Source organism: Apis mellifera, linkage group LG13 (assembly GCF_003254395.2).
Source record: "Apis mellifera strain DH4 linkage group LG13, Amel_HAv3.1, whole genome shotgun sequence".
In the NCBI taxonomy this organism is placed as follows: Eukaryota; Metazoa; Arthropoda; class Insecta; order Hymenoptera; family Apidae; genus Apis; species Apis mellifera.
In genome coordinates, this window is record NC_037650.1 from 8,781,209 (window position 1) to 8,795,267 (window position 14,059).

Below are 14,059 nucleotides of genomic sequence, written 5' to 3' on the forward strand. Positions count from 1 at the left end.
TATATTTTTGTATAATTTTTTATTTTTAGTAATATATTTTTTATTCCTTTTTTTATATTTGCAACTATTTGCGTACAAAATATCTCGCAATATACACTCGACTGATATCGAAACGCGAGATGTCTCACGATGCGAAAGGCTTAAACTAAACGCTTTCAATTCGACGAGTATCGCGTTAATATTGGCCGATGGAGGACACGAGGCGTTAATATTTCGGAAGCTCTTCCGGTGCCACGTACGAACTTGTACATATTTAAGCGGCTTATAGTTCAACCGGTTTTCGCGATAGTAATTGGTTTATCGGCAAGATTAATAGCAACCATGCCAATGCAGGATGAGCTTCTGGCCGAAGGAACAAGGTCAGGCATTACATAATTCTATTCATTTGGTATGCGCGTTAGAGAGATACGAATTATCAGGGAAATTTTGATGATTAAGTCTTATTTGTTCGACATAATGGACGTGGATTAAGAATTAAAGACAGGAAGAGGAGATTGAAATATTCGTATCTCTTCGTTTTTCTGTTCTATGATATTAGAATTTTGATTTGACGTTACAGAATTTTAAATCGTGATCAAAATATCATTTCCATCCCGTAGAAGATTAATTTTTCACAATCTTTTTGTTTATTGTATTATTTTTGTTAAAGAAAAGTTTGAGTTTAAGATATGAAAAGATAATAGAATTATGGACGGGCCGAAAATAGTCGAATAAATAATTACTGTTTGATATCGATACAATTTCGATTCGTCGTATTAAAATTTTATTTACCGGGTAAATTTAATAATACACGCTATATATTTTCGTATTCTAAAGAGTTATTAACCGAATCACCGGTATAATCAGAATATTATTCAATTTATTGAACAAATTAAGTATTAATCCGATAAAATATGCTTGATATTAATACATTATATAAGCATCATTTCCATATTTTAACCTCGTATTATATTATACTTGGAGTAAAATAATTATTATTTCACCTAAAAATTAAAACGAATTAAATGTTGCAAAGTAAAAACTTGTGTCTTCACTTTATCACTCCAAATTATACAAAACTAAACTATTTCTCCAATATAATTGATAATACATTATATTCGAACTACGCTTTCAATATCACCGTTTTCGTTTTCAGATCCGGATGCCTCCTATCTTCGTCGATCCGATTCATGGAAATCGGACGTAATAAAGATCAAAACTTCGGTTCGCGTACAAATTCATTCGGCGCGGGTATAATAAGCGGGCGCATGCGCGTTGGGTGTTTCGGTGGCGCTCGCGAGGGTTCGTGATCAGTCGGCCGGCGGCGCCGCGTCGCGGGGTGGGGATACGCCGGTCGAAGGGATAGATAGCGTAGTCGCGGTCCGATGGACGAGCCGCGTGGAGGGACGAGAGAGGGTGCGGAGTCCGCGTGTCGTTGACAGCAGCGGCGGCTAGCAAGCCTCGCTTAAGTGTCGCTCGACAGTCGAAGCCGGTCTCTCGGCGTGCGAGTATCGAGAGTATCGCGAAAGGGTTCGTTCGAATTTCGTTCTCAACCGAGCGACGCGAGCTTGTCACCTGTCAACCTTCGCGAAAGAAAGTTCGAAGTCGACCGAGACTTAACCTCCGCTCCGTTTAAATCCCTTATCGTGTGTGTCGCGCTAACGAACCATCGAGTTCTCGTTGTGCGTTCGTTCGTGTCGTGCCTGTTCGCCAACCACGTTTCCGCTCGCGTGTGTCCAGTGTGCAGAAGTGTATGGATGCCACGGCGGAAGCAACGCTGCCGAGATTGCGAGGACGTTCCTCCTGGCCGGTTAACTCTTAGGTAAGTCGATTCGCCTCTTTATACGACCGCGTATTGCGTCGTCTCTACCGTATCGAAACGATCATTTCGAATTCCCGCCTTGCGAAGCGTCGCGTGCTTACGCGAACCATTCGGTCTCGCATTAGTCGACTCCATTTTATGAATTCTGACTCTTTTATACGCGAAACGAGTGTTTAATTCCTTTATTGCGATTGATCGGTTCTGTAGCTTCTGTATAACCTTAACGTGTAAACTGAAAAAACGGAACACGGTTTCCTCGTTTCCACGAATTATAAATAAATAGAAATAGGACTATGTATTTGTTTACATGTCGCGTAACGATATCGCGAAATCGATAGTGAGATACACGTATCGTAACGACGCGCCAACACGGTATCCACTATTCAAGGTTATGGTTTAATCGACTGAATTGAAGTTTCCTCCGAAATTAGATACGCACGCTTCTCGTTCTCGTTTGATTAAAAGTACACATTGATTGAACAGTCTGTACTGAACTTACCCTCGTTAATAGCGTGTAACCCAGTTACACCACTCCAATAAGGAGTGCATAGTACACGCGACCTACATTAACGGGTGTACACCTAAAGGTTGACGCGCTCTTGTCCGCATTACGCGTCGGGATTCTTTTGAATTCTCACTTGGAACAGGGCACGAAGTAGTGGCCAGGATAAAAATCGATTTACGATATTTTTTTCGCTTTGATACCCGAGCCGCTTTGATACCCGCCACAGTGTGCGCGCGCGTGTGTGTACTATCCGTGTGTATCTCGTTATTTCTGATCATAAAGTAAACGAATTAGATACCTCCTTTCTTTCTGAATCAGTGAAAAGAAAAATGAAGTAATTCAAGTAAACGCGTTCTTGACAAAGATTTCCTTTTATATATAATTAATTAACATTTCTTTTGAAAAGAAAAAAAATTCCAATTCCGAATTAAATATTAACAAATATATACATTTCTCGAACTATTTGTAAAACTTTGAAGTTAAATTTTCGTTAAACAGATCGTTTCACCCTAAATTTCAATTTCGATCGAGTGAACAGAAAATGTTGTCTGATAATAAACGGCGGGCCATCGTTCGAACAGTCGTTGATTACACGATCTCCCGTTTCCGGTAACGAGCATTCGTGGCCAGCGGTTCGCATTGATATTCTCCAGATTCGTTTAGCATTTTAAATGGAGCATCGATCGATCGGACTCGTTTCGCAAAATTTTCAACTCTCGTTCGTAATCTCCGACTCGCTAATAGCGAGGGGTTTCGATCGAAGGGGATTAAAACGAAGCTTTAGCTCTTGAGTTCTCCGGGATAATGGTGATTTTCTGGTCGCTTTGTGACGCGTCCATTCAACGTCCACCGCTCCTCTTTCTTTCTCTCTCTCTCTCTCTCTCTCCCTCCCTCTGTTGATATAACGTTACTCCGTCGCGTTAGCCCGTGTTATTTGCACGACGATTTGAATTCATTTCGCGTCAAGTCGCAAACGTGATCAGAAAGCGTATATAAGACGCGTGTGTTACTGGGAATTGGCGGATCCGTGTTTGCACAGTTGTTTCTTTTTCCATACCGATCCTCCGTTTCGATATGTATTTGTCCAAGATTTCAAATTTATTTCCTCGAATAAGTGCATTTTGCACGCGAGCTTAACGATCACCGTGGATATATAAAGTATGGATGTGAAGTAAAGGGTGGAGCAATTCTTTCTTTTGCAAAATTAATTAAATTGTTAGAAGAATTTCTTAGAATGAGAATTTTTATCGCGTTGATAATCGAAGGGTTGTAACGAAACGGAATGTAATTGAAATTAATTTCGATCTAGGAGTGGCGGAATTATTTTCGTTGCTCGTGAAACGAAAAATTTATAGGGTTTCGTATTTAAAGCGGATCAATTAAATTCGAGCGACCTTGCAGTCATACGTTTATTGGAGCGACAGTGGCCTTCGAAGCAGGGTGAGCTTGGTTTACTTGAACCGTGTTAATCGATCACGGTTTATTGCCTTTTTGAAATGTCGTTCATTGTCGGAGTTTATCAAATAAGAACGATTCGTCTTTTGTTGTCCTCATGATTAAATTTTACATAATATAATAAAATAATAATAAAATATAATAAAATAAAATAAAATATATAATAAAATAATAATATAATAATTTAACTCCATTTAATAAAATCGTATGTATCTAAAATTAATAAATTTCTTCGATTAACATTGATTCTTAACACTGAAGTAAATAATCCAGAAATAATTAAACAACGTTCGTTATATTCGTTATATCATTATTGTATCAATCACGTGCAATGTGCATCTCTGTACGTACACGCACAAATACAGGGCGCAGTCGAGTCTAAACATCGCGGATAAAAAAATGGAATAATGAAATGTTCGGATAACGGAATACCGGCAAGTACAACTGGGATAACGAGAGTTCATGTAATGAAAGTTTCGCGGTATAAAACTTTGCCCACCCTTCGATTAAACGTTAATCCACTGATAGCAACGACGCCAGAAGGCAAAGACTTGGAATTACATTTTCCATTAGTGGTTGCTCCATTTCAATGGGAAATTATGAAACGAACAGTCCGTACTACAGATCGTATTCGCGATTACGAGCACGTGAAATTCGTAGCGAAGTGCGTACACAGCGGTGATGTCCATGCGCAATATTGTTATCAATATTGCAGCTCCCTCGATTCTTGCACCCCGCAATTAGGGCACATCGCCTGTTAACCGCCTCCACTTCTCATCGCAGCGTTTCCACCGATATCGTGATTACGCGACAATCGCGTTTACTACTTTTTTCCTTTTCCTTTTTTTCTTTTCTGTCTTCCATTTTGTGTAGATAAGACACGTATGGAACGTTTCGATTTTATTTTTAAACTATTAGTCCTACTAGAGTAGGACTAAGAGTATTTTCCTTTTGGAGAATATTATTAAATATATTTTTTTATATTTTAATTATATTTTTTCTAGGATTATTATTAGTAGAATGATTGTGATATTTTATCTTTTGATATTTTTTTTAAAATGTAGCTTTATATATTTATATAATACTTATATATTTATAGCTATATATATATATATATATTTATAGCTTTATATATTAGTCTTACTAAGAATATTTTCCTTTTGGAAAATGTTATTAAATATATTTTTTTCTAGGATTATTGTTAGTAGAAATATTGTGATATCTTATCCTTTGATATTTTTTTTAAAAGGTAGCTTTATATTTATATAATACTTATATATTCATAATTATATATATATACTTATATATTTATAATTAAATATATATACTTATATATTTATAGCTTTATGTATTAGTCCTACTAAGAATATTTTCCTTTTGGAAAATATTATTAAATTTATTTTTTTTCTGGGATTGTTATTAGTAGAAAGATTGTGATATCTTATATTTTGATATTTTTTTTAAAAGGTAGCTTTATATATTTATATAATACTTATATATATATTTATAGCTTTATATATATATTTATATATATTTATAGCTTTATATATTAGTCCTATTAAGAATATTTTTTGCTTTTGGAAAATATTATTAAATATATATTTTTTTTTAGAATTATTATTAGTAGAAAGATTGTGATATCTTATGCTTTGATATTTTTTTTAAAAAGTAGCTTTGGAAATGATATTAAACCTGCTCTTTGATTCTTCTTTTTTTTTTTTCTTCTTTAATCTATGAATCGATTGAAAGAAAAATTTAAAATTTTTATAAAATTTTGATAAAGAGGACGGTTTGACGGATAAACCCTGCATTTGCTACTTTTTCTTTTTTTCTTTTCTCTCTTCCTTTTTGCGTTTTGCATAGATAAGACACGTATGGAACGTTTCGATTTTATTTTTAAACTATTAGTCCTACTAAGAATATTTTCCTTTTGGAAAATATTATTAAATATATTTTTTTTTAGAATTATTGTTAGTAGAAAGATTGTGATATCTTATCCTTTGATATTTTTTTTAAAAAGTAGCTTTAGAAATGATATTAAACCTGCTCTTCGATTCTTCTTTTTTTCTTTCTTCTTTAATCGTCTTTTTGAATCGATTGGGAGAAAAATTTAAAATTTTTATAAAATTTTGATAAAGAGGTTATTTGACAGGATATAAATCTTGTGTAAGTTCATAAAATTTCATTCGACCTGTTAAACGAAGAAGACTTCACATTTAAAGTGAATACGTGGCTGAATACGAAGTGGTTAATATTCATTTCTAATCTAATCTCGACGACATGACGAGCGCTTGTCCCGCAATTCTTTTGTCTTTGAAACGTATAAATACATATTCAATATTCAGTTTTGCAATATTTTATTCCATTTATCATTATTCGATTATTATTATTATTCGTTATTGTCGTCCATTCGAGTTACGGTAATTTTTCAACGGAAAAATACGTATAACCCGTAATGTAACGGCGAGATAAGATTGATTTTCAACCTCGGCTATGATATTTCAATCAAAGAATTGTCACAGGCCGCTTTCACTCCATTTAGATGACGGCGTGTTAATTGGCGATTTGTGATCGATGCCTCTCTCATTCGTGCCAAGATAATAAATCGATAAATACAATCGATGAATAATTGCTGCAAATTATTTGCCAACTGTGCAATGTTCGTAAGAAACATTTCTATCGTTTCTTTTTCTTTTCAGCTCGAACTTTTTATTTACAGATGTATATGAATTATAATATTCGATATATCTACGATCGAGTCGTATTTACCTTTCGTCGATTGCATCAAGCCTCTTTTGACATCGATAAAGGTGAACAAATATTTTTTTTTCCCCCCTATCGATATTCGCCCCTCTTAATCGCAAAATTTTATATCGACAGATCGTGTTTGCACAAGCGAAGCGACATTTTTCAGGCTTTGGGATTTTAGCAACAAGTGTTTCGCGATTGTGCAATCTGCGGTCCTTGATCAATAAATCACGCACCATTGTGCGTGCTCAATTTTGAAACGCGATTATTCTACGGTATTATTGGAACAGATACCGTTACAAAAATACATTATGTATCTTCGGATGGTGGAATAAAAATATTATAGAAATATTGTAGAAATATTGTAGAAATATTATAGAAAATCAGAGGGTAAAATTAGAAGGTATTATAGAAATATTATAGAAAATTAGAAGGTAAGGTGATTGAAAAATTTTCCATTCTTCAATAACTTCCATTCATCTCGATCCATTTTCAATCTTATCCAAAAAATATTGATAATTATAGAAATATTGTAGAAATATTATAGAAAATTAGAGGGTAAAATTAGAAGGTATTATAGAAATATTATAGAAAATTAGAAGATAAAGTGATTGAAAAATTTTTCTTTTTTCCATTCTTCATAATTTCTTTTTTCATACTCAATAATTCCCATTCATTTCGATCCATTTTCAATCTTATCCAAAAAATATAATCATACAATTCTTTTCATGAATGAATATTCACAATTCAGAATTGTAGAAATATTATAGAAAATTAGAGGGTAAAATTAGAAGGTATTATAGAAATATTATAGAAAATTAGAAGGTAATGTTATTGAAAAATTTTCCATTCTCTCCCATTCATCTCGATCTATTTTCAATCTTATCCAAAAAATATAATCATACAATTCTTTTGGAATAAAAATATTATAGAAATATTATAGAAATATTATAGAAAATTAGAGAATAAAATTAGAAGATATTATAGAAATATTATAGAAAATTAGAAGGTAAAATTAGAAGGTATTATAGAAATATTATAGAAGATAAAGTGATTGAAAAATTTTTCTTTTTTCCATTCTTCATAATTCCTTTTTTTCATTAATTCCCATTCATTTCGATCCATTTTCAATCTTATCCAAAAAATATAATCATACAATTCTTTTCATAAATATTCACAATTCAGAATTGTAGAAATATTATAGAAAATTAGAGGGTAAAATTAAAAGATCTTATAAAAATATTATAGAAAATTAGAAGGTAAGGTGATTGAAAAACTTTCCATTCTTCAATAATTCCCATTCATCTCGATCCACTTTCAATCTTATCCAAAAAATATAATCATACAATTCTTTTGGAATAAAAATATTATAGAAATATTATAGAAATATTATAGAAAATTAGAAGGTAAAATTAGAAAGTATTATAGAAATATTATAGAAGTATTATAGAAAATTAGAGGGTAAAATTAGAAGATATTATAGAAATATTATAGAAAATTAGAAGGTAAAATTAGAAGATCTTATAGAAATATTATAGAAAATTAGAAAATAAGGTGATTGAAAAATTTTCCATTCTTCAATAATTCCCATTCATCTCGATCCATTTTCAATTTTATCCAAAAAATATAATCATACAATTCTTTTCATAAATATTCACAATTCACAATTCATCTTATTGCATTTTCATAAATATCTTCAAAAAAAAAAAAAAAAAACAAAAAGAAAAACAATTTTCGAAGATTTCTTCGAATTCGAAACACGTACGCGTTACAAAATCTCTCTTCCGACACACTCGAGACACCCGGCTACGTGTTCATGACCTACGAACGTTCATAGAGAACGTCTACATCCTATAAAACGTATGGGGGGGGGGACAAGAAAGAAGGGTATTTTATATACCCCGTTCACTGTTTGGAATGCTGTCGGCGTTCTTGCCGCATTAATGACGAGCAGACGTAACGTGCATCATTGCGCCACTTATTTCTTATCTGACAGAGCATGGCTGGACAGCGATAAATCTTTCCACCGGTTTATCGGTCCGTTTCAGCGGACAACTGTCGTTCAATATCGTTCGAACCGGAGACGCCCGGACAGCGGCGTGCAGATTCTCTTTTCGAGCCCTTTTCACCGTGATCGGAAATCAAGATCGGGCAAATTTGTTCGCGGTATGTTCGTTTCGCGACGTTTTGCACGGCAGAGGGGAGAATTTTAAATTCAAATGGAGGAAAGGATCGCTCGAATCGAAACGTGTGATTTTTTTTTCGCTTTTATATTGTGCGAAACGTCGTGTGGTATATATATATATGTAAAATATCGTAAAATGATGGAGTAACATTTGTTTCGACAAGATTTCCTTAATCTCGAAAATTGATTTTCGAGATTATAAGAAAAGAAAGATTATCCTAGAATTTCTATTCTTTTGTTCGTTCTTCATAATTACAAAAATTTCATTTACGGATTAATTTTCCAAAAAAATATTTCCATGGATGTTCCATCCGGCAAAATATTCCGCGTAAGAGGTTGTTTCTCGAAGAAATCAATTTTCGAGATTATAAGAAAAGAAAGATTATCTTAGAATTTCTATTCTTTTGTTCGTTCTTCACAATTACAAAAATTTCATTTACGGATTAATTTTCATCAAAAAAATATTTCCATGGATATTCCATCCGGCAAAATATTCCGCGTAAGGGGTTGTTTCTCGAAGAAATTCGAAGAAATCGATTTTCGAGATTATACACGAAGAGAAGAAAGATTATCGCATACCTAGAATTTTTATTCTTTTGTTTCTTTACAATTACAAAAATTTCATTTATGGATTAATTTTTCAAAAAAATATTTCCATGGATGTTGCATCCGGTAAAATATTCCGCATAAGGAGTTGTTTTTTGAAGAAATCAATTTTCGAGATTGTACACGAAGAAAAGAAAGATTATCCTAGAATTTGTATTCTTTTGTTTGTTCTTTACAATTACAAAAATTTCATTTACGGATTAATTTTCGTCAAAAAAATATTTCCATGGATGTTCCATCCGGCAAAATATTCCACGTAAGGGATTGTTTCTCGAAGAAACTCGAAGAAATCAATTTTCGAGATTATAAGAAAAGAAAGATTAGAATTTTTATTCTTTTGTTCGTTCTTCACAATTACAAAAATTTCATTTACAGATTAATTTTCCAAAAAAATATTTCCATGAATGTTCCATCCGGAAAATTATTCTGTATAAGGGGTGTTATTGTACAAGATTTCCTTGGGAAAATCAATTTTCAAGATTATAAGAAAAGAAAGATTATCCTAGAATTTTTATTCTTTTGTTCTTTACAATTACAAAAATATCATTTACAGATTAATTTTCCAAAAAAATATTTCCATGAATGTTCCATCCGGAAAATTATTCTGTATAAGGGGTGTTATTGTACAAGATTTCCTTGGGAAAATCAATTTTCAAGATTATAAGAAAAGAAAGATTATCCTAGAATTTTTATTCTTTTGTTCTTTACAATTACAAAAATATCATTTACAGATTAATTTTCCAAAAAAATATTTCCATGAATGTTCCATCCGGCAAAATATTCCACGTAAGGGGTTATTTCTCGAAGAAACGTGAATACAAAGCAAAAATCGGCTTTTTCCCTCGAATTATCGCCCGATGATTACACGTTGATTAAACGGTTTGGCTTGCGGATTCTCGCTCGATACACAGAATTACTCCACCCGCCTCTTTTTTCCCTTTTTTTCTTCTTTTTTTTTTTTAAATCCCTCTCTTCCACAGGAGGGTCGAGGATTTTATCGATAGGCGGGACGTTTTAATTGACGGCGCGTATATTTTTCGATGAATATACAATTTAAATACGGCTATGATTTTATCGGATACAACGCGCCGGCCATAGTGATTCCTTCTGGGTCGGTGAAAATTTTTCACCACCGTTGCACGGAGAAACAAACGTTGCGTTATCGAACGGAAAATAAAAAAGGAGGAAAAAAAAAAAAAGAAACAAAAATATATACGCGTATGTATATGGGATGTTCGACTCTTGATAAAAAAAATAACACGGTCGAATAATTTCCATCGACCGCAGTGGCCGGCACGCGTTTCGTTCCTTTGGCCGCATTGAAATGGGTCGCGCGAACGTTTTAATTAATTCAAGTGGACTCGGCTGGTGTTCACCCGGGTTAAAAGAATATATCGCGAATATCGTCGAAAGCGTTTACCAGACGCGTTTGACAGACGCGTCACGGACGCGTTTATCGAATTATTTTTTTAAACCGCCTGTTGATAGATCGAACGATCACGGTTTAATTCTCGCCTCGATCTTTATTAATCGCGTTGGTTAACCTCACCGATCGTTTGTCTCGTCCCGGATTTATCTTGGTTTAATCGCCGCCGCGAAATTCCTCTTCCAGACGACGAAACATGAACTTGGCGATATTTTTCTTCTTCCGCTCGGAAGAAAGCGGAAATTTCAAAGTTGCGTATCGTCAACAATTTCTCTTTGCCCCTTCCCTTTGATTTCGATTGAAAATCTTTGTCGAACGAAAGTTTCCACGTATACTTTCCACAAGTTTTTTTCTCATTTTCCTTCCGCAAAATATCTCTCGAATTTTATAAATATCTATTTCTTTCAAATTCACTTTTCGACGATGAAAATAAATTTTCACAACAAATATTTCCCATCAAAAATGACTTCCTGATACTAAGTGTTCACCCTATATTCTCTTTTAAAATAATTTCCAAAATCCACTAATCTCGCGAATTCACAGATTCAATTTCACATTTTCATCGATACGATATCAGTATTCAAAAAAATATTCTTCGTTCCGATAGACAGAAACGAATCAATTCAAATAATTTATCGGCAGAAAGCTTCCATTTCCACAAGGATTTTTCGACAATGGGTTGCATTTGTTTGGGAGTAAAAAAAATTACCCATCTCGATATAATCAAAGAAAGAAAGAAAGAAGAGGGTGCAAGTTCGACTGCGCTTCAACTTCAGAAATGAAGCGGCAATGCATCTTTAATTAAATCTCTCTCTTTCTCTCTCCCTCTCTCTCTCTCTCTCCCTGTTCGTTGAAATTTATTCCCTGCGTTTCAATCTCCCTCCATCCAGTTTGGCCATCCTTTCTCTCGTCTCTTTCCCCCTCTTCTCTCTTCCAGACGACTCATCCCCCCCCTCCCCCCTCTTTGCACGTGCGAGTGCGTTACAGTTCTTTGGATATTTTCCAGGTTTCGTGGCGCAAATTCTAATCGGCCACGGCCGAGATCTGGAAAAAAAATTGCGATCCCTTTCTCACCCAAGTGTGACAACCTCGTTTTCTCCTCTCCTCTCCTATTTTCGATCTCGACGAAAGCTGGATATACCGCGTCCACCTGTTCGTACCAGTTTGTTTCTTTGAGAGAGAGAGAGAGAGAGAGATTCCTCTCCCGGTGGTAATCTCTTGATTCTCCTCTCTTGGGGTTCGTTTTGTTCCGGTTTACCTTGACGACCGGTTCAATCGGCTCCGCCTTCTTATTCCTTTGCATAATCGCGTGGCATTATCCATGAGAGAGAGAAAGAGAGAGAGAGAGAGAGAATGCTTCGAATGCTTCGTCCAATTTATTTTCTTTCAAGTAGCCCTTCTCTTAAGTATTAATCTTTAATTTTATTCGTTTAAAAAGAAATAAAACCGGTTCGATCGGCGAGACACTATTTCTATTATTTGGTTAGAATTATCGATTTTATTCGAGTTATTCGGGAAATTTATATATACAGTTAAAAACTGGTTCAATCGGTTTGTTCCTTTATATATCGCGTAATCGCTTATCGCCGGGAAATACATCGAGATTGAACGATCCTCCGGAATTGCTTCGTTTATTTTATTTACTCTTCCTTATCTTTGGTCCTTTCTTTTTTTAAGTTTAATGAGAGGACGGGTTCAATCGATTATTATATATATATATTATATTAATATAATATATGAATTAATTAAATTAAAATTAATTAAAATATAAATTAAAATTAATATATATATATATATATATATATATATATATATATTCAATGTATTTTTTTTTTTTTTTTGCGTAGAAATAAATAAATAAACGGAAGATCTTTAACTCGATTCTATCGTCGTCTATCTTAATCTTGTTTCCTTTCTACGTAAGATTCGTAGAAAACGTTTTATTTTGCAAAATACGTCACGGTGAGAGTAGATGATAGTAGATGAGAGTAGAGGAAGAATTCATGATTTATTCACGTAGATAAGTAAGCGGAATAACGAGTAATGAGTGTATATATATATATATATATACATATCTATGATGCAGTTGAATGGTTTAATTTATATAATTCAAAGAGGAGCTTTTACGTTCGATATTATTTCACGGTCTTGTTGGGAAATGTGGCTTCGAGGCGAGGTGAGGTCCGACTTAACTCGACCGTAACTTTATGGTTTCTCGATTATCCAAGATCCTATTATTCGAACTTCCTATTATCTGATGTATCAGAAACAGATGACGTAGAGTAATAGTAGTCCGACGACCGAAATTACCATGTTCTATATCGCGTTATCGACTCAAAGATCCGGGATTAATTTTCCTTTTCCCAGCGAATTTTCTTCTCCTCTATATCTTTTCGAGAAAAAAAAATAAATTTCGACGATAGAACACCAATTTAATTTTTTTACACGATTATTAGATTTGCAAAAAGAAAAAAAAAATTTATTCTTTACGAAATTTTCGCATCGAACGAAAGCGAAAATTAAATTGTAAAAATCTAATCTAATTAAAAGTATACATTTTTCAAAACGAACAGAAATGAAAGATTCTGTAGCGACGGATTAAATAAATTAATAAAAATTTTGGTCAAAATAATTTGAAGAAAAAAAAAATAGAACGAATTTTCCAATCAACTCGCTATACACAGTATAAATACTTTATGCACACAAGTCTGATTTATTTCTAGCTCGATTCATCCGGATTTTTCTAAAAAAAAAAAAAAATCGATTATTCCAGACACGTAGAATTAAATTGAAATCCAATTGAGACGCTTTCCACTATTTATTAAAAAAAAAAAAAAAAAGGAAAAAAAAATATTAAACACGTAACAAGCAGGATGGAAAAACGAAAGCCAACTAGGCAAAATCTCTACCATACGAGATCGATCCTCGGATCTACGGATCCCTGTTCCAAAACCGAATCACAACGATACAAAATTCCAAAATTCTGTTCGAAACACGTTTTATCGCATCGCCGTACATATATATATATATATATATATATATATATATATTTCTCCGTGTACACACGGCACGCGTAGAACGCGTAGAAGCCTCGACAACTATTCGTTATTTTTACGGCCGCGATATTCGCGCGGAATAACGCGGGGAAATGATTTTCGCGCGGCGGTTGAAAAAATATGGGGGGCGGGGGAGCGCGGAGGACGGGTTGGAAAAAGAGGCGATACGTAAAGCGCGATGGGACGCGCAACATTTAAATTTTAAATGCGGCGTACCGTTGCACGCGCGTGTGTACGCGTCGCGTCGCGCCGCTCGAGGCCGTTGGACGGGTCGGAT

At 34.0% G+C, this 14,059-nt stretch overlaps 1 protein-coding gene across 5 annotated transcripts in view; it reads left to right on the forward strand.

Moving 5' to 3' along the window:
• The first annotated feature begins 1,316 nt into the window (after nt 1–1,316).
• Nucleotides 1,317–14,059, forward strand: part of LOC410470 (putative polypeptide N-acetylgalactosaminyltransferase 9) — a 322,421-nt gene continuing 309,678 nt past the window's right edge. For 4 of the 5 annotated variants that reach the window (XM_006565066.3, XM_006565069.3, XM_006565068.3 and 1 more), the window contains exon 1: nt 1,329–1,801. The gene's annotated coding sequence lies outside the window, so the exon portion shown is untranslated. Of the gene's footprint in view, nt 1,802–14,059 lie in introns of all 5 variants that reach the window. The other variant, XM_006565071.3, reaches the window with a different exon arrangement.